Here is a 22,907-nt window from a genome sequence, read left to right as displayed (position 1 = left end):
TATGGTGATATGGGAATTGAGCCATATACATCCATGTTGGATGGTGAAGAAGAAAGACAAGTGCCTTACATCTTGCAATTCGAAAGAGTAAGAAGGCAAAATGACATTCCTCATTTGAAAGCCAAGAAGTGCAAAATGAAGAAATTAACATTTGGCGTATTCATCTACTTACCACCCCCCACCGCTCGTGGTCACAAACTTGAGTCCAAGTTGGGTGCCCAATTCATAAGCTCCAAATGGCGAGAAAAGCGATAAAATTGGCAATCGTCGTGCCGCGACGTTAAATTAAGCGCTTGGTGGGAGGCAACCCATCGTTTTTAAAATTTTAAATCGTTTTTGAAATTTTCTTTTTTAGAATAACTTAGTAGATTATTTTTTACTAATCCACAATGTTTTAGAATTTTTAGAGTTGTTTTGAGCAGGTCGAGTTTTCAGAACAGCTACAGATGGTTTCAGGTGACATCACCTGCGAATCGCAGGTCATGCCTGCGAGTCGCAGGTACTGACAGTAAAAAAAAATCAGGTGCCATCACCTGCGAACCGCAGGTCATGCCTGCGAGTCGCTGGTCATGCCTGCGAGTCGCAATTGCTAAAAAGGAAAAAAAAATTAATGCCCTCAAACTATTTTATGTTTTGTTTTGATTATGTGCAGTGAGGACACTGCAATTTTTGTAGTTGGGGGTGGCATGTGGTAGCACATTATATTTTGGTTATGCATAAATTGTGCCCTTACCGGGCTTTTGTCTTATATATGTATATTGTGTGCCCTTGCCGGGTTTGTTGTGTGACTGCTGGTGTGGCTGTGGATAAACGTTACAAATGGAACTTGCTCAAATTTCTAAAAATTTCGTTCTTTTGGCATGTTATGGATTAGTCACTCTTATTATTTTCATTTCTTTCTTAGCTTCTTTCATTAGCCTTGTAGTTTAGGTGTAGGTGCTTCTTTGAGGAAAAATGTGGAAACTCTTGGCTTGTTTGGTACTAATAGAGTTAGTCTCTTGCATGTGAAATCGAAATACGAATACCCCTCCAAATTGTTTTGTGAAAGTTAAAAAGCAAGGTGCATAGGAAAGAATGATCTTTGTGACAACTTTTTGGCTCATTTGGTGACTCTTTACCAATTGTGTTTACTTTGGATTATGAGATATTGCACTAGTTGTTCTTGCTTAGGAAGTGAAATTGATCCATCTTGACTAGTTCATATGCCATGTGTGGTGAGTGTTTGTTGAATAATTCTTGTGTTTACTTTTATCATCTAGAACTTGCTCGGTTAGTCTTTCAATGCTAATTTTGATTATGTTGGTTGGAGAGATGACCTTGGGCTATCTTTGTGGTTTTTGAAAAAGCCTTTTTAGCCTTTCTAGCCTACCATTGCATAATTAATATCGCTAGTAACCCCATTTGAGCCTATGACCTTTTCTTTGATTGCCACATTACAAGTTTTTACCCTTTTTGATGAAAAGTCTCTCTTTTGAACCTTTCCCTCCTTGAACATGAAATTGTGAATGTGAGGCCAAAAGCCTAAGTTGGGGGTGTTAGTGTTGCTGGAGAGTGGTGAAGGTTGGTGTTGTGGAAAAGTCAAAAGAAAGGAAGAAAATTTGAAAAATACAAAAAGGTTGCAAACTTTTTGTGCAAAAAAAAAAATGGAATAATTGGGGAAACTAGTATGCAAAGGAAGGAGTGATGTTTTGAAATGAAGAGGAAAGTGGACAAAAGGAATCGTGTAGTGTTCAAGGAGGGCGTAGTCACTTGTATCCCAAATACTTAGCTTACCCTTCACTAAGCCTACATTACAAGCTTAAAAAGTCCCTATGTGATCTCCAATCGAATGTTTTTGAGTTAGTGATGAATGAAAATAAGGGCAAACTTATGGTGTGATATTTGTTAGCACTAGAACTTCTTTATTGAGTGTGAGCGACTTTTGTGTATTTGTCCCTTGCGTCGTTGTTGTGAATATAGTGATTTTGGGACTTTCTATCTTGTGAGGGCATATGAATTGCGATAGATTGGTGATGTTGAAAATTCAAAGTTGAGTCAACTGAGCATATCTAGTAAGCTAGTGGTTTTGAGTCACTTATTGAGGCTTGAGTGTTGTTGCTTGATGGTTTTAAATCTCTATTGCATTCTTGAAATTGTATTTTGAAATGAGGGAGTTATTGGTTGAAGCTTCGCATGCTTGTAGCCTAATTGTTGGTACCAACCAAAGTCATGTTTTGTTGCTTAAAATGGATCCTCATTGAGATTTTTGTTTTGATTTGCTTGAGGACAAGCAAAGGCTTTAAGTTGGGGGTGTTGATGAGTCGTGAAATTATGGGATATTCGATGCTAATTCCTTAAGCTTTTGTGACTCTTTAAGCACTTTTGTTGTTATTTTTTGTGTATTTATGTTGTTTTGTAGGATAAGATGCCCGGAGAGCATAACGGAGCAAAAAATAGAGCAAAATGGAGCAAAATGAAGCAAAAATCCAGCTGAATTGGACCAGGGCATCACCTGCGAGTCGCAGGTACTGCATGCGAGTCGCATGTGGTGCAGCATCTGTTGACAGAGATGGCCAAAGAAGACACCACATGCGACACCACATGCAAGTCGCAGGTGGAACATGCGAATCGCATCTGGTGTCGCAGATGCTGCTCAAAAGATAATTGAAGATGCGACACCTGCGATGATGTGGTGCAACCTGCGACTCACAGGTTGCACATGCGACACTATGTTCGATTCGCACCAGATGCGCAGGGGTATTATTGTCCAGATTTTGTTCCCGTTTTTGGAATGATATAAATACTCCTTTAGGGTTTGTAATAGATATCTTTGGCAGTTTTTCATCAAGTTTGGAGACTAGGTTTCTACACCACACTTTGGGGTTGAAGATTTGAAGATTTGGTTGAGCATTTCATAAACATTTAATTCATTTCTTCAATTCCTTGCTTTATATTGATTATCTAAGTGTGTAGCTATTTATTCCATTACTTGAATCTTGTTTATGAAAATATTCTTGATTAAAGTTTGGTTTGAAACTCTTGTTATGCTTATGTATTAAATGATTTTTATTCCTAATGAAGTGGGTTATTGTTTCTTTAATTAATCTCGTCCTTGAATGTTTCCAAAGGGATTAGCTAACCCTAGGACTCACCCATTTACTTAGATTGAGCTCGGAAGAGGAAATCTAGGTTGGGAAAGATTAGTTAACAAGGATTTGGGTCATTAAACTCATCTAATAACTTGAGCTCGGAAGAGGATAGTTATTTGAGGTTAAATTGATTGTGCCTAATATCACACTCTAAGGCTTGGAAAAGCTTAGAGTGAAATTCATTGATTTGGTTGAAAGACTTTCAATGAGATTTTAGACATCAGTATCTATTAACATAAACCCGATCTTAGTTGTAAAATTGTGAAATTCATTGGATCGTTACTTGAATGTAATTTCCTTTGTATCCAAACTTGTGGCCATTGATCATTTTACTTGCTTTCTAGGTTAGTTTACATTTCCGCATTAGTAATAATATTCTCCAAAAACCCAAAATATTATCTACCGTTTGACTTTAGCTTAGTTGGTGAAAGTTCTTTACTTTCTTAATCACCTAGCATATTGTTCCCTGTGGAATCGACCCCGACTCATAGTTGGGTAAAATATATTGTATACGACCGTGTACACTTTCTCTTTGAGGAGTGGATTTGGACGTTATCATGTAGTCGAAATTCTGGGTCCAATTTACAATTTTCACCAAATGTCGTCAAAATTGTGAAAATAAATTTCTTTTTATATATAAATATAAATGATGTTTTCGACCACGTGTAGTCGAAAAAATTAAATATGAGTTAATATAAAAATAATATTTTTGACCACGTTTCTTTTCTTAATTTCGGTAGAATTTGATTTAGACCACACGTGGTCGAAAAAAAATTCGATCTACGTGTTTTATCGACCTACGTTTGTGGTCGAAAAATTTATCGAAATAAAGGCTTTTTGGACCTCGTGTGGTCAAAATTTTTGATCGAAAATCCCTGTTTTTTTAGTAGTGAGAGATGACTTGAAAAAGTAGTATGTTGCGACTAGAAATAATCTACTAAAAAGGGAAGGGATTATAAATCGCTACTACATCGGGGAAGGGATTATAGGGTGGAAAATCGAACACTCACCAACCACGTAAAAATTCAAATAGTCAATCAATTGAACTACTTAGATAATTCCCCAACTCTTTAGATTTCAATTCACCAAATGGACCGAAATCTTTTGACTTCATACCCGAACCAAAACGTGCAGCCAAATAATTACTTAAGCAAAGTTTTGTTTGGTTAAAATTATGCAGCCTGTTAAAATTCACTATTTTGTGTGTGTAAATTAGATTACAAGCATGCAGAAAATGAAAGAACATCCTATACATTCTTCCCAAACCCATCTGGAAGCTATCAACAATTCACCTACTTCACGTCTTCAACTATCTGAGTTAACAGCAAATTAAGCAGGAGTTTTGTTAATTTTGACCAACATGCTTGCTTGAATAGGCATAGTGCTCAACCACAAAATGTTCTAAGCTAAATGAATCATGACTTTATTTTCATCCATTCTCAAAGGTCAACACATGTAACAAACTCTACAAATAAGGAAAGAAGCTCTTGTTTTTCAAGCTCTAGAAAATCCAAAATGAAAAGGTCAACTCCTTAATCAAGTTTCCAGTGAAACGAATCAAGATTTCTGTGATTCCATCTTCTGTTAGTGATATTTTATTCAAATTCAATTCCAACCAATAAAAAAATAATCTTGAGGACTAGTCTATTTTAATTTGTGTACCTTTGAAAGTTAAATCGGTTAGCTTTTAGTAGCTAAAGAACCTATTGGAAGCCATACACTTGTCTGTATATTATTCCATTCGGTCTTTTAGGTCCCGACTTCACATTGATGGTAAGATCACCACGCCATTAACGTGTATACGCGATATATAAACTCACGGAACTATGAAATATTTGTTTACTTGAACATAATTTCTCTAATTTCTACTAATATGGGACGGAGGAAAGTACTAATTCATTATTCCTCCCATAACTTTGGTTGATGATGAATTTGAGGGTCCTCTTCAAACGGCCCACTTTGTCCCGACAACAGCATGTGAGTTACTTATGGCTATAAAATTAAAGAATTTGCACGTTTTCCCCTTCATTTGGGTTGATCTTTAATATTTGCCCTTCAAATAGGTTGGTCTTTAATTTACAGTTGTATGAATGTGATGTTTTAAGGCACAGTGGCCACTTATTAACGAAAGTACAGTTCACAGTATTAAAGTTATACCATGCATTTTTACAGATAAAATTGTCAGGAATAATTACAAGTGAAGCTGGTGAATAATTTCGAGGGGCAATAAGAGTCTACTGCATGGCATCTCTCTTAGTTGAAAGTTAAATATGCTTAAACAAATACTAAAAAATAGAATAATGCAATAACTGAGAGACTAAAACAATATTTCCCCCCCCCCCCCCCCCCCCCCCCTCCCCCCGCTTTTTTTTTTTTGGCAGATTTTCTACAACATCAATATTTAGATTCACTATCTTCGATGAGATGAAACACGGACAAATAGCTTAATTTATGAATAAAGCTTAGTTCTAAGTCCACATGACGTTATAATTAGCTAGCTAAAATGGATAAACTAGTGAGATAATGACACAAACTTATCTTAGATTTGGTCCTAAGGTCATTCCTAGTGTTGTGACCATGACAAATTAAATACCAAGTATATTAAAGTGTATTTTCCTAAATGTTACATTAGCGATTATATACACTAAATGGAAAATGGGTGAAAACCGACTTAAATTACTGGTTTTCGATCAAAGTCTTTTAAAAAGATGTCATATTTTCTTTTCTATTATACAGAAGCGCAAGTTAAGAATCGATTTCGACGTCTGTTTTAAGTCATTGATTTCACACTAAGGGGTATTTTAATCATTTCATATATTAGCTTTTGCAGCTATATTTACGTGTCTAAAAGTTGTAGCTAGCCACTGCCATACGTGGCGGTATGCCTGCATATATTTGTATTATATAGTGGTAACGTCTCTCTTTCATGTTTTAGTTATTTCTTATTTTTTGTGTATCGATTCCAATTTTTCTCTTTTTGTCTGTGATGTTTTATGATTTTGTTATCGACAATTTTATATTATGGTTTCCGCTAAACTGCTTGGTCCTGCAAGAATATCTTCGGTTGTAAGCTATTCTGGGTTTTAGTGAGTTTAAGGTTTTGGAATAGAAATGTTATGATGTTAGACTACTTTTACGATAACAAACTTTCTCTAGAATTTCTCTTAGATTCAAACCCATAGCTGCTAGCGGAGCTAGAAATTTGACGAAAGAATGTGCACATTTTCTTCTAACTTGCATTAAGAATATGCCAAATTAAATATTATTAAGGCTTTAAATAAAATGTTCTATTTAAAATAAGACTTATAAAAAAATATAATAAATTTTGCATATGAGTGAAAGAAAATACGGGTTTATGCAATGTTTTATAAATATTTGAAATAACTCTGAAGGTGGAGTATTAATTTTAACAAACTAAAAAATATGTTGAGTAGCTATATAAAATAGATAAACAGCTAATGCAAAAAAAACTTTATGAACAAACTTTCCTTGATTAATTTGGGCACTTAGTGTCACACCCCATTTTTACCCGGAGGTTAAATTAGGAGTATGACGTATTGGAGATTCCTGTTTTAGTTTGTTTTTAAGGAGTCGCCACCTAATTATTTATGGTGAATTAGGACACCTAAAGTTTATTAAAGTTATGTTTAAAGTTAACTGTGCTTAAGGTCGAAACTTAAGATTCTAGGTAAGGGTTCAATTAGTCTAAAGGGAAGGTATTAGGCACCCTTTAAGACCCATTAACAATGGTTAACCGACCGGACTTATAATTAATTAGGCTAAGCGTAAATATAGTATTATAGAAAAAGAAAGTAGATTTGTAAGTATGGCTAAAGTTATAAATGGAAATAGAATGTTATTCAAAATAAAACTTGTAGGAAAGTAATAGTTGCATAAAAGAATTTAGTTACTAAAAGAAACGAGATGTGTAATGTTTTTATGTATTTGGAAAAAATGACCAACAAATTTAAAAGTTATTTAATAAAATTTTAAAGGTTTTATAGAATGACTATTAATTCAATGTATATTATGCAAAGACTGTTTTAAACAAAAATGTGTTTTTGAAGTGTTGAAAAATGACTAAAGTGAAAGAGTTATCGGTGAGAGCTAGTTTACCTTTTATTCCCTAGAGTAAGCTAAAGTTAGTATAGGATTTGTGATGTTTTAAATTTTTAAAATGGTAAGCATGAATTATTATTCCCTTAGCCAAAAGATATAATCATGCTATTTTGAAATACGACTTACAAATGTTGTTAAAGTTTTAAGACAGAAGTATAATAACGTTGTTTAAAATAATATTTGTAGAAAATACCAATTGCGTAAAAGAGTTTAGTTAAAAATAAACTAAAAGAAAGCGAGACATGTAATGTTTATATGTGGAGGAAATGACTAAAATTTAAAGTGAAATTTTAAAAGTTGTTCTAGATAAATATGTATTTCAATATGTATTTTTTGAATGTTGCAAAAAAAGAACTTAAAAATGAAAAGGTTGTTTTGTTGAATTAGCTTGCCTTTTTATTTCTCAACTGAGTTAGCATTAGTGTCAAAATATGTAATGTTTTAAATTTCTTAACTAAAATAGGTGGTCATGTTATTTGAAAAACTATTATTCTAATAAAATAGATATTGTAGATATTATGAATAATCTAACAAAAAGAGGATGCAATCTTAAGGAATTAACCATTTGGTATTCTTTGAATTAACCACCCGTTATTCCCGAAACTATCTATACTAATTTTCTTATAATTCATCTAAGCTAAATAGAAACAAGAGTAAGATAAAGTGTTAGTCAAAACAATACAAGTTAAGCATAAAATAAAACTAAAGCACGAAATAAAATTAAATGGGATTAATCCATTTTTTTGGACTGCTGCTACAGTTTGTTTTGCTGGTGGGCTTTAGCCCAAATTTCATTCTTCTATGGGTGCTGCAGGCTGGGCTGACACAGGAGGGGATTTTGTTGGGCTTTTTAGCCCAACGCCAAATGCGGAGAAAAGACGACGAGCCGCTTGGACTCGTATGAGATGTTCATGCGTAAGAACAAAAGAAAATGATTAGTGTATTGTCAATGAATAAGGTTGAGTATATAAAAGGTAAACTAAAACAAAATCAGTAGCTTGTGTATATGGTGTATATGCCATGTATATCGCATAGCTGTAGCATAATAGCAAAGAGGAGGAAGGAGAGTAGAAGGGTTTTGCATTAGTTCAATATCAGTGCACACTTTGACATAATACGAACATTTATCGACGGTGAGAAACTCATGACCAATATAAAAATGACATGCAATGAACCATTTGCCTCGTTTTAGTCATGAAGATGTTTAAGCATGGATAAATTATAGTCTAAACTATCCAAGAGGGAAATGATTCTCTAATCCCTTAAATTGCAGGATGGGATAGCCACAAAATAAGAGGCAACACAAACACTAGCAAATAGGCAAGCTTGCACAGTAATGGCAGTATACTCTATAAAACTAATGGGCTGCATCCCATACCAATGCACAGAAAAGAACTACCAATGAACAATGCAAGAAAATTCTTAGTTTGGGAGAGGGAAGTTGATTCGTGTTGACTCGAAGCTTGACGTGGTTGGCGCTCCATTCGTCTTGTTTGTTTGGATCTTGTGATCTCCGTTCAAACCTCGGTAGGTGAACAGTAGTGAAACAATTGCAAGAAATTATTTGATTTGAAAGGTAGGTATGTAGGTGTATGTATAAGGAAATGTGACTATATGTATATAAGTTGTGAATATATATATATATATATATATATATATATGTAAATGTATGTATCTAAGGAAAGATATATATGTATGTAATGAAAGATATATATGTAAATATATGTATGTAAGTTGTAAAATATTTCTGCCAACTTTAGATTGTGACACTTCCAAAGTAATCGATCTATAATACTTCCGGTCTAGTAGCCTTAATCTTGTCGATGCACAACTGTTCTTTTGTCTATATCCTTTCAAAATATGCCCCAGTTTTGATTCTGAAGGGTGTACTAAATTTATGTTATGTCGTGACCGAACCTTGTATAGGTTGCCTACGTATCCGCCAAGGAATCAGGTCAGAACGTAGTTCGTGAGTTCATAACAAAAATAGTCTGAAGTTTTCTAATAAAGGGACCGAACCCGATGTGGACTGCCTACGTATCTCACCAAGGGAATCAGGTCAGCGTAGTTCTATTATATAAATGGTAAAAGATTTGTTGGATTTTATCTAGGTGTGACGGATTTGTACGTTAACAGTCTATGAATTCCTCCAGGGAAATCAGGCCCTGTGTGGTTTTCTTTGTGTAAGGAGTTTTTTGGATTTTTCTGTTATAGCGCAACCGAACCCTATGTGGGCTGCCTACGTATCTCACCATGAGAATCAGGTCAGAACGTAGTTCGTACGCATGTAAATGGCAAAAATTCTAACCTAGTATGACCGAGTCCCTATGTGGGCTGCCTATGTATCCACCGAGGAATCAGGTCAAGCGTAGTTCGCACGCAAATGGGAAAAATTCTAACCTAGTATGACCGAGTCCCTATATGGGCTGCCTACGTATCCACTGAGGAATCAGGTCAAGCGTAGTTCGCAGGGTACATAAGAAATTTTTGGATTTTTTGTTGTAAAGCAACCGAACCCTATGTGGGCTGCCTACGTATCCCCCATGGGAATCAGGTCAGCGTAGTTCTACTACGCAATATTTTTTTTTATTTTTGTTCTAAATGCAACCGAACCCTATGTGGGTTGCCTACGTATCCCCCATGGGAATCAGGTCAGCGTAGTTCGTACCTGGTTGTTAAAGGAAAGGTTGCAAGCTAGGTTGTTTTACCTAATGTCGTCCTTTGATCTCTTCTTGGATTGCTAGCTTTCAGTCTTATGTCATCACCTATCGACTATTTCAATTCTTTTGAGCGGAATCTTGTCTTGTCCCCTAGTTTCTTTGTTACTCTCTCGGGATGTATGTTGTTTATTTGTTCATTTCATGTCACAATCGTAGAGTTGGCAGATTTGATAATTATAGTAGAAAATAACAATAACAGATGATTAAGGAAAATTAGAAATGCATTCATAGTTTTCACGATTAAGTTTCAAAAAGATGAAGCAAAGCAAATAAAAGTTTTGAGCATGATTCAAGCCTTTAAAAATAAAAGTTCACTACATGTTCAGTCTACCAAGACTCCTGGAGAATCAGGGACGGAGTACAAGTCCAGTTCTTCAGAGTCTCTCCTGGTTCTGCACCCTGGATGGTTGGTGTCTCAGTAGTTTTAGCAGCAATCTTCACTGGCACTTGTTTTCGGATCATCCCCACAGGCGCAACGAACGTTGATGACATGCCTCTCTCCATCTTTCCCAATTGGCGCAACGACCTCCTTCCGATTCTTAACCTTTCGATAATTATCATGTTCACGTTGGCGTTTTCGTGAGTAGGCAAATGGATGGGGATCCATATCGGGTCGAGCTCCAGTGAGCTGGATCGCTCCTTCCTTAATCAAGGTTTCGATTTTGTTTTTGAGGCCATAGCAATCCTCAGTGGCATGCCCAGGAACTCCAGAATGATATGCACAATGCTTGGAACTATCAAACCATTTTGGGATAGGCTCGGGAATTTTTCCTTCAATCGGTTGTATTATACCTGCTGCTTTCAGTCTTTCAAATAGTTGATCCAAAGGTTCAGCGAACTGAGTGTAACTACAGGTGTTTTTTATGACAGGGTTTGGACGGGCTTTATGTGTGGTATGTGGTCGATTTTGGTAGGTGGGAGCTTGAACAGGTGGGTTTTGATAGTGAGGTGCTCGAGGTTGGCGGTAATTTTCTTGAGTATTGTAGACAGGGTAGGGGAATAGCGGAGCTTGGTAGGGTTCAACATAGTGGTAAGGGTAGAAAGGTTGTTGTGGATGGTCAAAGTATGTAATGACTCGGTTTGGTGGGTTTAGAGGAGTAATTGTAGGTGGTGGGTTAGCGTTGGTGGGTAAAGGAATGTGAGGAGTATTACCTAGTAATTGATTTGGTGGGTTGACGGGTGGTGGATCAGGAGCGGCATAGGTAGTGTAGGTTAGAGGTAAGTTGTTGTTGGTAGGTACAGTGTTTTGCGGAGGAAAATGTTCAAGGACTGGAGATTCAAGTGATGGAAAATGAGGCGGGTTTGGTGCGACGTCCCTAGGTTCAGGAGGTGGACTTTGGAGTGTAACAGATGAGTTGGTCATGTTCCTAACCCGATTCAGTTCTCTACGTAGATCCTCAATTTCTTGAGTTAGGCGGGCGATATGTTCATCCCGTTGGATAGTAGTGCTATGTTCAGAAGTCTCAGGGGGATCATTAGAAACCATGATGTTTTCCGGACCAGTTGAAATAGATGCGGCTGGATCGGACGTAATATTTGCCTTTCCTTGAACAACCCAGCTGCGTTGTGATAACGATGATGTCTTTGACCTTGTGATGTAAGGATGGTCGGCCATTGAGTGTCAACACGAATCAACTCTCTTTGGGATTAAATGAAAAGAAACATAAAGTGTAAACGATGTTAGTCTCACGAACATATCTAGGTAAAGTCATGATCACGTAAAGTCTAGTAAGGCATGTAGCAAATAATTCATCAAATAGAGTCAAACAAGTTGTCAAACAGATGTAAACGATTATATCAAAAAATAATAACGCTTCCTAATATGCATTTGACCTCTTTGTGCCAGAGGTAGGCCTAACGTTTGTTTGAAGGGTAAAGTGTGCCATAATACGTCATCCCATTGCTTTGATTGATTAAACAAATTCTATTTCCCCAAAATAAAGTACAAAAGTAGTGTAATATTTATTACATGTCAAATGAGTACAACATAAAGTGTTTCCTAATCTAAGTAAAGTAAATACAATTTCCTATGTCTAAATTTAAGCTCTGTTTTGTGATGTCATTGATCTTCGTCATTCATTGTACTCCAATGTAAATCTATACCTGTCATAGAAACGTTAGTCATTCCCTCCCTCCTAAAGTTTAATTAATTAGAGCAAATAGTCAATATTTAGGCACAGTTATCCTTCAAACGTGCATATAAAGTATGATTATTGTCGCTTGGGGTCGTGAACCCGCTTGGACGTTTGGGTAAAGTCATCTAATAGGCTTAATACACCAAGGGTATTAAACCTCCTAGGTCATGAAAAGTATGCTCCTAATAAAGGTGTTGGTATAGCTCTATCTTAGGCTGACTAAGAGTTGTTTTCCTATGACACAAGGTTCCCCCAAGCGGACAACTTGGGAGTGGAAAGTCTGTGGCCGTCGACTGCACCGCCGATCGACTAAATCCACAAGATCAATCCAACTAAAGGGGTAATTTAGTAGTGAACGGGCGCGAACCGCGAAACCGTTTTAAGTGTGTGAATATGTGTGAGTTTTCCAGAAGTGGAAGAAATATGAACGGAATGACAGTTTATCAAAGCAGTAACACATAAACAGTTTATATCAAAACAAACAGTTTATATCAAACAAACAATTAATAGCATGTAAAAAAATAGTTAACAAGTAAATAAAGTGATTTCAAATAAGCACACAAAGCCTATTTAAACTAAGTCCGTTATGGTTAGAACCTAAGAGATTCCCCAGCAGAGTCGCCAAGCTGTCACACCCCATTTTTACCCGGAGGTTAAATTAGGAGTATGACGTATTGGAGATTCCTGTTTTAGTTTGTTTTTAAGGAGTCGCCACCTAATTATTTATGGTGAATTAGGACACCTAAAGTTTATTAAAGTTATGTTTAAAGTTAACTGTGCTTAAGGTCGAAACTTAAGATTCTAGGTAAGGGTTCAATTAGTCTAAAGGGAAGGTATTAGGCACCCTTTAAGACCCATTCACAATGGTTAACCGACCGGACTTATAATTAATTAGGCTAAGCGTAAATATAGTATTATAGAAAAAGAAAGTAGATTTGTAAGTATGGCTAAAGTTATAAATGGAAATAGAATGTTATTCAAAATAAAACTTGTAGGAAAGTAATAGTTGCATAAAAGAATTTAGTTACTAAAAGAAACGAGATGTGTAATGTTTTTATGTATTTGGAAAAAATGACCAACAAATTTAAAAGCTATTTAATAAAATTTTAAAGGTTTTATAGAATGACTATTAATTCAATGTATATTATGCAAAGACTGTTTTAAACAAAAATGTGTTTTTGAAGTGTTGAAAAATGACTAAAGTGAAAGAGTTATCGGTGAGAGCTAGTTTACCTTTTATTCCCTAGAGTAAGCTAAAGTTAGTATAGGATTTGTGATGTTTTAAATTTTTAAAATGGTAAGCATGAATTATTATTCCCTTAGCCAAAAGATATAATCATGCTATTTTGAAATACGACTTACAAATGTTGTTAAAGTTTTAAGACAGAAGTATAATAACGTTGTTTAAAATAATATTTGTAGAAAATACCAATTGCGTAAAAGAGTTTAGTTAAAAATAAACTAAAAGAAAGCGAGACATGTAATGTTTATATGTGGAGGAAATGACTAAAATTTAAAGTAAAATTTTAAAAGTTGTTCTAGATAAATATGTATTTCAATATGTATTTTTTGAATGTTGCAAAAAAAGAACTTAAAAATGAAAAGGTTGTTTTGTTGAATTAGCTTGCCTTTTTATTTCTCAACTGAGTTAGCATTAGTGTCAAAATATGTAATGTTTTAAATTTCTTAACTAAAATAGGTGGTCATGTTATTTGAAAATCTATTATTCTAATAAAATAGATATTGTAGATATTATGAATAATCTAACAAAAAGAGGATGCAATCTTAAGGAATTAACCATTTGGTATTCTTTGAATTAACCACCCGTTATTCCCGAAACTATCTATACTAATTTTCTTATAATTCATCTAAGCTAAATAGAAACAAGAGTAAGATAAAGTGTTAGTCAAAACAATACAAGTTAAGCATAAAATAAAACTAAAGCACGAAATAAAATTAAATGGGATTAATCCATTTTTTTGGACTGCTGCTACAGTTTGTTTTGCTGGTGGGCTTTAGCCCAAATTTCATTCTTCTATGGGTGCTGCAGGCTGGGCTGACACAGGAGGGGATTTTGTTAGGCTTTTTAGCCCAACCCCAAATGCGGAGAAAAGACGACGAGCCGCTTGGACTCGTATGAGATGTTCATGCGTAAGAACAAAAGAAAATGATTAGTGTATTGTCAATGAATAAGGTTGAGTATATAAAAGGTAAACTAAAACAAAATCAGTAGCTTGTGTATATGGTGTATATGCCATGTATATCGCATAGCTGTAGCATAATAGCAAAGAGGAGGAAGGAGAGTAGAAGGGTTTTGCATTAGTTCAATATCAGTGCACACTTTGACATAATACGAACATTTATCGACGGTGAGAAACTCATGACCAATATAAAAATGACATGCAATGAACCATTTGCCTCGTTTTAGTCATGAAGATGTTTAAGCATGGATAAATTATAGTCTAAACTATCCAAGAGGGAAATGATTCTCTAATCCCTTAAATTGCATGATGGGATAGCCACAAAATAAGAGGCAACACAAACACTAGCAAATAGGCAAGCTTGCACAGTAATGGCAGTATACTCTATAAAACTAATGGGCTGCATCCCATACCAATGCACAGAAAAGAACTACCAATGAACAATGCAAGAAAACCTGCACAATATGTCATGGCAAGCTGTATCTGTACAGCAGTGTCAATGAACAACATTAACTACAAACATGCCTAGGAGACATCAGCTATTAACAGTGACACCGAACTTCGCAAAATTGACCACGATATTAACCATACAACTTTCAGATAAAAGAAAAGACACCAATGCTTGCTTCTGCCCAACAGCAACTGTCATCATATTTTTTTACTAAGCTAAATTCCCAAAATATCAAGCGACAGAGGGGCAGGACAGAGAGGGCGATATCATTCTTCCATATACACAAATACGCGAACAGTACCAGCAGAATTAATGCGGGGAATCAATTAATTTGGGCTATTAACAGGGCAAAGCACAAGTAACAATTGTATCACTTGAGTTGACAGAAATTTGAGAATACAATATGATCTTAAGTTTAAAGGTTAAACTGTAGCAATCAAACAAAATTTCAGATAGCTCCTACGGTTTGCAACACCTTTAGTCTAGCCTATGTTTAGTTCAGAGGTTTAGAAGGAGACAGATTTGCACAGAGAAAATCCCATTTCAAAACAGAAGAATACCATACACATGTTCAACACTTATACATTAGCATAGTCTTGTAAGTGATCAAAGTAAACTGGAGTACAGGAAAATATTATGTCAAAATTCAGATCCACTCTTATGTATTAAGTATGGATGACATGAGCACCTTAAGAGGAAAGGGAGGGAGGAGGATCCTGGTGCAACAGGAGATAAGTAAAACAAACAACTCATGAGAATTGGGGAGAAGATTCAGCAGTTTGTGTTCAAAGAAACAAGATTGAAGAAGAATCATTGGAGAAAATTTCTAAACATAGGATGCATGATCAAAGCAGGTCATAACACTAAGCAAGATGATTGCACAGAACAAACATAAAAATGTGTCTTAACTAGGACAAGAAGCAGGAGAGGAAAGAATACATAAGGAGACAAGTTTTAAAAAAAATAAGCAGGAGTGTCATGCAAAAATCAGAGGGAAACAGTAGCGCAGAGTATCCTGGGTATGCAGCAGCCAGGATGGAAAAAGGCAGGTAAGTTACAGCATTTTTGAAGGGCAGGAGTTATGCAAAATTCATTCAATGACACATGATGATGTATCTAGAACAGGGGAAGTGGTGAATCATAGTCAGTAATGCAGAGTCTAAGGAATAAAACAGGACACTGATAAGGTTTGGTGTTTATGATCAGTAGAGGTGTCTAAAGTGAGATGCAATGCTGCAGTATTCCAAAGGAGGAAACTAACTATGCAAGACTAATGAGAATGCACTATCAATATAGAATTCAAGTAGTCCAAAAACAACTCCTCAAGGTATTATGGGCATACAAAACCAGGCTCATTGCTATGATTATATAGTGGTCACATATGAATTGAGTTGAGAAAGCACTAAATCATATCATGTCACCAAGGCAGTAATTCAAGTAGATATAGTTGAGTATGAAGTTATTAGAGAGGTATTTGAGGTGTGCAAGGCACTTCTCAAACATTAGTAAATTACTAAGCATTATGAATTTGACATAGTTTGAGGCAGCCACACCAAGTTTCATGTACACAATTCTGAAATTCATGTAATCAGTTGAAACTTCATCAATCTAATAGCCATACAATAGGTATCTTATAAGATATCATGTTGGTCTAAGCTTCTCTCATCCCACAACCCCTTTATGACATATGTGATCCTGACACTAATCTAAAACAGGCTTGCATAGCAGATTGTGGTTAGTACGCTGACAAAACATTCACAATACATCCATGGGCAACCAAACAGCAGATTTAACTAACGACTAGATGGACATGGACAGACACAGAGGAAAGTAAATCACCAAATGTTCTCAAACTACATACATATCTTGAGAAACACAGAATTAGACCCAAAGGTATCAAGATACCTAGACAGGTTGCCAAACTTACATATTACACAAATACAGGCAATGCTTCAAGGATACACATCCATTCATATATATTACTCATGGTGTCACGACCCAACTAGGGGCCGCGACGGGTACCCGATACTTGTACCGAGCACTCCTTATCTGTCATATTACTTTTACCTCTTAGCAAGTCGTGTAACCAGAGCCATTTTTTTTCTTCTTTCTGAACATTAACATTAGCAGCGTCGTTCTGAACATAGACTAGTAAATCTCGTTAACACTTTATACAACAATATCAACATGCCAAAACATCGTATATCTAACTGTACTCGACTGACTATACACATCTGTCTACGAGCCTCTAGACATAGTACACTTATACATAGAAAGGGTCGGGTACTGCCGTGCCCGAATATATATATACACAAAATAGTACCAAGGAAGTGAGGCTCCGGAATAACTGGAGCACTGTCAACACTGCTGGTAGAGCTTCTAAGGATCAAATCCGCCTGTCTGCTGACCTGCGCGGCATGAAACGCAGCGTCCACAAGAAGGGACGTCAGTAAGAATAGTGTACCGAGTATGTAAGGCATGAATAGTAATATACAGAAAATATGAATCATATATAATGACATAAGAGAGTTACAACACATGTCCTGGGATAGAAACATAACCTGTATATATATATACCCTTGGCAGGTGCTATGCGTACTTAGCTTTCCTTTAAGAATCTTTCCTTGTTCATATACATATACATATAAAATAGGACATCTCATATTGCCGAGGCGTCGGCAGCCGATCCATTTAACCATAAATATACACATCCCGCGTCCGGGCATCCCGCGTCCGGGACGATATCATATCATGTAATGCCAACTGATCAGGTGGATGTGCGTGTATAACGCTCTGCCCTTATCCCCATCTTCCCCGTATACATGTGCATACATCATGTACATATATCAGCGTCTATAGCGCTCTGAATCTTTTATTATATGCATATGCTGGTATCGTGTGCGTATGTCAGCGACTATAGCGCTCTGGATCTTTTATCATGTACATCGATCGTATACATATACATGTCTTATACACATTTACTTGTCTTAAGTACATATACATATCTTTTATGCGTATACATGTTTTATATACATATTTCATATAAGCGCACAAGGGAGCCAAGGAAAATCATGTATCCATCGGAGTGACGTAAGGTCGGTGACCTCCGATTATATTATAGAATGCTAGTGATAGCTTCGTCCCACCTCGAAGGAACAAGTATTTTAAGGCGAGACTATCAACGGAGAATAATATTAAAGTAACCATAAAATGAAATCGGGGCATCATAGATGTCAGTTCATACACTTTGAAATCCTTAGAAAGTAAGGTCATCGCTAGGAAATATAAATAAGATTTAAAAATTAACTTATCACTTTCATGTTTACATAAGATACTTAGCTTAGTCATCTTAGTCATAGAGTCGTTCCGGTAGTACGTATCATAGGCATATCCTCTTGTCTAACGTCATGGCTATCGTTATCATCATGGAAGTATCCTCGTTAGAGGAGTCATAATACTTTTCATTTGGTGACGAAATCGGGATCAAAGGTTCCCTTTGGATTCACTTCAAGTACGTCAACCCAGACTATAGGAAAATCCGGGAGTAACGGGCCCACCTCGGGCCGGATGAGGTAGCGTATACTATTTACATATGTCACATGTCATGTCATTACTTGTGAGGGTTCTAGGGTAATCGGGTCCCATTTATGCAAGTTCTGGGGGTTTAAGAGGTCTTTCCATTATTTGCGCACTTTCTAGTTCAATTCTATTGAACAAAAAGTGGAAAACTTTAGGTGCGGATTCCGGGGAATAGGGTTGTCCCCGAGGCTCGTACCCGACTTATTACATCTAAGACATGCCATAGAAAGAAGGGTGAAGCCTTACATACCTTTTCCGCTTCATACACGTCTCCAAAATCAAGTTTCAAGTTCGCCAAAATCTACAATTTGGTCACAATTACCAAATGTTAATTGTAAGGCTTTAAGATTTCAATCTTAACCAATACTTGTCTACAAAAATTTGGGCAGCATCTCCCCTATAAATACACCATCCCCAAAATTCAACTTAGCCAATTTTTTAATCAACAACAATCCGGGAATTCAACCCGGCCAAACTATCAACACAATGACAACAACCATGACTACAAAACACAATATAACACAACTAGTCTTCTTTCCAACATAATGCAATAGTTTTCATTCCAACTTCACATTTCCAAACCAATCTCAATGCTTTTACATTCATTACTAATCAAGATCATTACAATATAATTCGGAAGCATTTCATATCATTTCTACCAAATATTCACAAGATATACAAACTTTCCACCAAAACCATAATCCATCCAAAACTTCAAATCTTCAATCTACATATTCATAACATATTTCCATCTTCCAATTTCATCAACCATAATCATAATTTGCACCTTAATAATTTCATTTTCATAATTACATAAATCTACCATAAAATCACAAAACTTCTCATAACCACTTAACAACCAATCTTTCATGCCAATATGGACTATTATCCTTCCAAATTCACCAACTAACATAATAATTCACATTTAAAACTCCACTTCTATAATTACATAAAAACTTCATTAAAATCATATAATTTCCTATAACTATTCCCAATAATTTTCCATGCCAACTTGAACCATTTCCTTCCATTTCCAATATAAATTTCACCATAACCACAACTAGAATACAACATAAAATTCAACTCATATTATTTATACAACAATATACATATATGTCCACTTACATATATGCACACCCACTTTGTAAACTTCCATATTTCCATAAATTCTACTCATTTCTACATACTACAACATAAACCAACCTTCATAACATAATAAAAAGGGATTAATTCTTACCTTTCTACAATCTTCTTCACTTGACCAAGTTGTCAACTTGAAGAAACAAGTGTTCTTTCTTCCAAAATAATTACACCAAGTTATAAAGGACCCTTTAATTGGTAGAAAATGATTTTTGAAAAAAAAAAAAAATTTTTTTTTTTTTTTGGTCTAGAGCTTGGCCGAAAATGGCCTTCTTATTCTTGCTCTTCTTTCTCTTGTTTCTCTCTTTCTCAATTGTCTTGAAACTTCTAAATGTTTCAAGACAATTTAATGATCCTTTATATTAATTATCACATGGGAAATTTATTAATTTTGTGGGCTTGGGCCATAAGATGGCCGGCCACCCCTCTCCTTTGGGCCTTAATTCGTTTTTTATTTTTTTGGGCCAACTCGGTTGATCCCGAGTTGGGCCTAGCCCACAGACCTTTCGACCTTAAAACGTCCATATCTCCTTGTACCGATGTCACCTGGGAACCCACGACCTATGGTTGGAAAGCTAATTCAATTATCTACAACTTCTATTTCTTGGTATTTTCCAAATTCCAAACTTATAATACCGTTTTCGCCCCTTGAAGTCAGATCACCCGAAAACGTTTTCTTAAAAATATTCGTTTGGAGGACTTCCACTTTGATTTGACCCAAGGGTCCTTCTTGAGTTGTGTTTAACTTCACATATGTGATTCATATGACTTTTCAGATGTCCAAAAAAAAATCTCGATGTGTGGGCCCCACCTCAGCTTACAAATAATCCGACGAAAAAAAATACGGGATATAACACATGGTGTCAACGTACAAAGTCATATAAGATAAACAACCGAGGTCAGGTCATACGCAAGAGATTTAAAGCTGGTAATAGTAATTCAGACTCGATGAACATGATCTTCGATTACCATGAATCCGAACATCCATATAAACATTATTTAACTAATATAGCCAGCAAATAACTCAACAAACATCGTCGACTAAACAAAATTACCACTTAACTAATTACTCAGTTCAAGCCAAATCAAATCAACTTGATAAATATAATTAAACACATTAAGTTTAAACTGATACTGAACTTAGCAATGCATAACTAGAAATCCAATAGAACAATAAACAGATAGGAAATTTACCTCTTGTGGTCGCAGTGAAGTAGGTGTCGATGTCTCGAATCTACACTCGAACGCGACGAACTCGAAATCGATTAAAGAAACTAAAGTTTTCAACCAACAGATAGAGTAATCGTTGGCTGCTTTCTTGGAATCTCCCTATATTTGATGATTAAACTTGGGTTTTGTAGGGAATTTTTTGTGGTTCCACAAAAAAAAACGTTGATTCGGGTTTCTTGCTAATCAAATCCTCTCTCTTCTAAACAATCTCCTGTCCCCCTAAATGATTCCACCCCGATTCCATTTATAGGTTTTTTTTTTGTATAAAAAAAAAAGAGGGGAGCGTGGGAGAGAGACGAAGGACAGGCGTGGGGGAACAGGGAGGTGTGGAGATGATGATGGATGGCAGAGGCGTGGGGGACAAGGGAACGTGAGATGGCAGGGATGAAGTGGGTGGAACGTGAGGAGAGGAGAGAGGAAGGGGGAGAGGTGCGGCGGTGAGAGTGGGGAGAGGAGAAAGATATGAGGCTGAAGATGAGAGTAAAGAAAGAGAAAGGGAGGAAGGGTTAGGGTAAAGGAAAAGAATAAGTGGGCTGGACCGGGTCGGGTGAAAATGGACTGGACCGGGTAGTTTTGGGCTGGATTGAGAGGGGAAATTATTTGGGCTGGTCTGAAATGTTGGGGTGAATTAAAGTATGGGCTAATAATTCGGGTTGGGTGTAAAAATGTGGGTTGTTTATTTGGATAGGGAAATAATATTGTATTTGTATTTCGGGTCATTAATTTGGCTGAAAATTATTGTTCTTTCCTCCACTATTTTAATTATTTTTTTGGGCTTCTAATTTAATAACTGGTATAATATATATTATGTAAAGACAATAAATAATTAATATGTAGAAGAAATAAATACTTTGTAAAGTGCTGTCTTGTAATTAATTTAACGATTCCAAACCCTAAAAATGAAACGATGACGAACATTAAAAATTTGTGATAAAGTAACGCTCGTAATGTTTAAAAATAAGAGTAGTGAAAATAATAGTAGTGAAAATAAAGTATTTAGTTTGTCAATAAATTTAGAAGCCCGAGTAAATAAAATTGAATAAAGGAGGGACAAAATTGGGTGTCAACAGATGCCCCTCTTCGACCGGAGATGATGTAAGAATATTCGGGCGAAGAAGTTGACGTAGTAGCCAATTTTGTTTGGACCGACGAATATGAGTTTGTAAGAAAGTACGGTTTAGGAAAATTGATGGAAAATATGATGAGGTCCGAAGGAATTATAGAAAATTATGGCTGAATCTTAGTTTTGAGTTGCCTACATATCTAGGGCTGCACTAAGGTCATGTCTAGTTCGAAAGTTTTTGTGGATTCACAATCTAGCGGGGGGTTGTAGACAGGTGACGAGAACATTCAAGAATAGAACATATGCTTATAGCCTCCTAGTTATAAATGTGGCGCGCAACACACCTTTAAGTAGGACTCTACTAGGCACGATGTAAATTCTCTAAAATGCCCCAGTGTTGAGTTATGGAGACGCTGGGGATGTAGAAAGGAATATGAGATGGTGAAAAGAGTAAATTTAGTAGAGTTTTAGCGGAGGATGAAAGAGAAATTAACCTACGTATCACGTGTTTGCGGACATAGGCGGAATTGAGTTCGAGAGTAGATTCGTGACCTTTGCTTGTCAGTTTGGTAATCCTCTTCAGCAAATTTGCCCCAGTTCACTGCGTAAGATAAAGTTCCACGTTGTGTTGCGTCTCTGCAGGTTGTACTTTCTGCCAAAACTGAAATTCATGTCAAAATTAGTAATAAAGTTGAAATTATAAAGAGTGTAAAATGATAGTAAATATGAGTGTGAGAGTGAAGATGAAGTTGTGTGGCCAATGTTGTCTCTGTTTGTCTTCAGGGACTTGAATGAATGCGTGATGCGTATGCTGAGGATGCGATAATATCTCTAGTTGCAGTTGAAGATGATAGTGATAAGGCCTCTGGCTGTCTTCCGGGACTCGATGATAAATGATATCTGCGAAATTTAAGGTGAATTCGTTAAAGTAGGTAAAGTAGATGATGAAATAAAGAAATGAATTAAGGAGTGAAGTAAGTGTATAGCCGTTTGGCTTATGCGAGTGAGGCCGTATAGCCATGCGATGTCTCCGGTTGTCTTCGGGGACTTGGTGATGCGTCTCCGGTTGTCTTCGGGGACTTGATGCTATGTCTCCGGTTGTCTTCGGGGACTTGATGTTGTGTCTCCGATTGTCTTCTGG

The sequence above is a fragment of the Lycium barbarum genome, chromosome 5, assembly GCF_019175385.1.
Source record: "Lycium barbarum isolate Lr01 chromosome 5, ASM1917538v2, whole genome shotgun sequence".
NCBI classification, from domain to species: Eukaryota; Viridiplantae; Streptophyta; class Magnoliopsida; order Solanales; family Solanaceae; genus Lycium; species Lycium barbarum.
The sequence above is the reverse complement of the archived record's forward strand: the minus strand, read 5'-3'. Positions refer to the sequence as shown.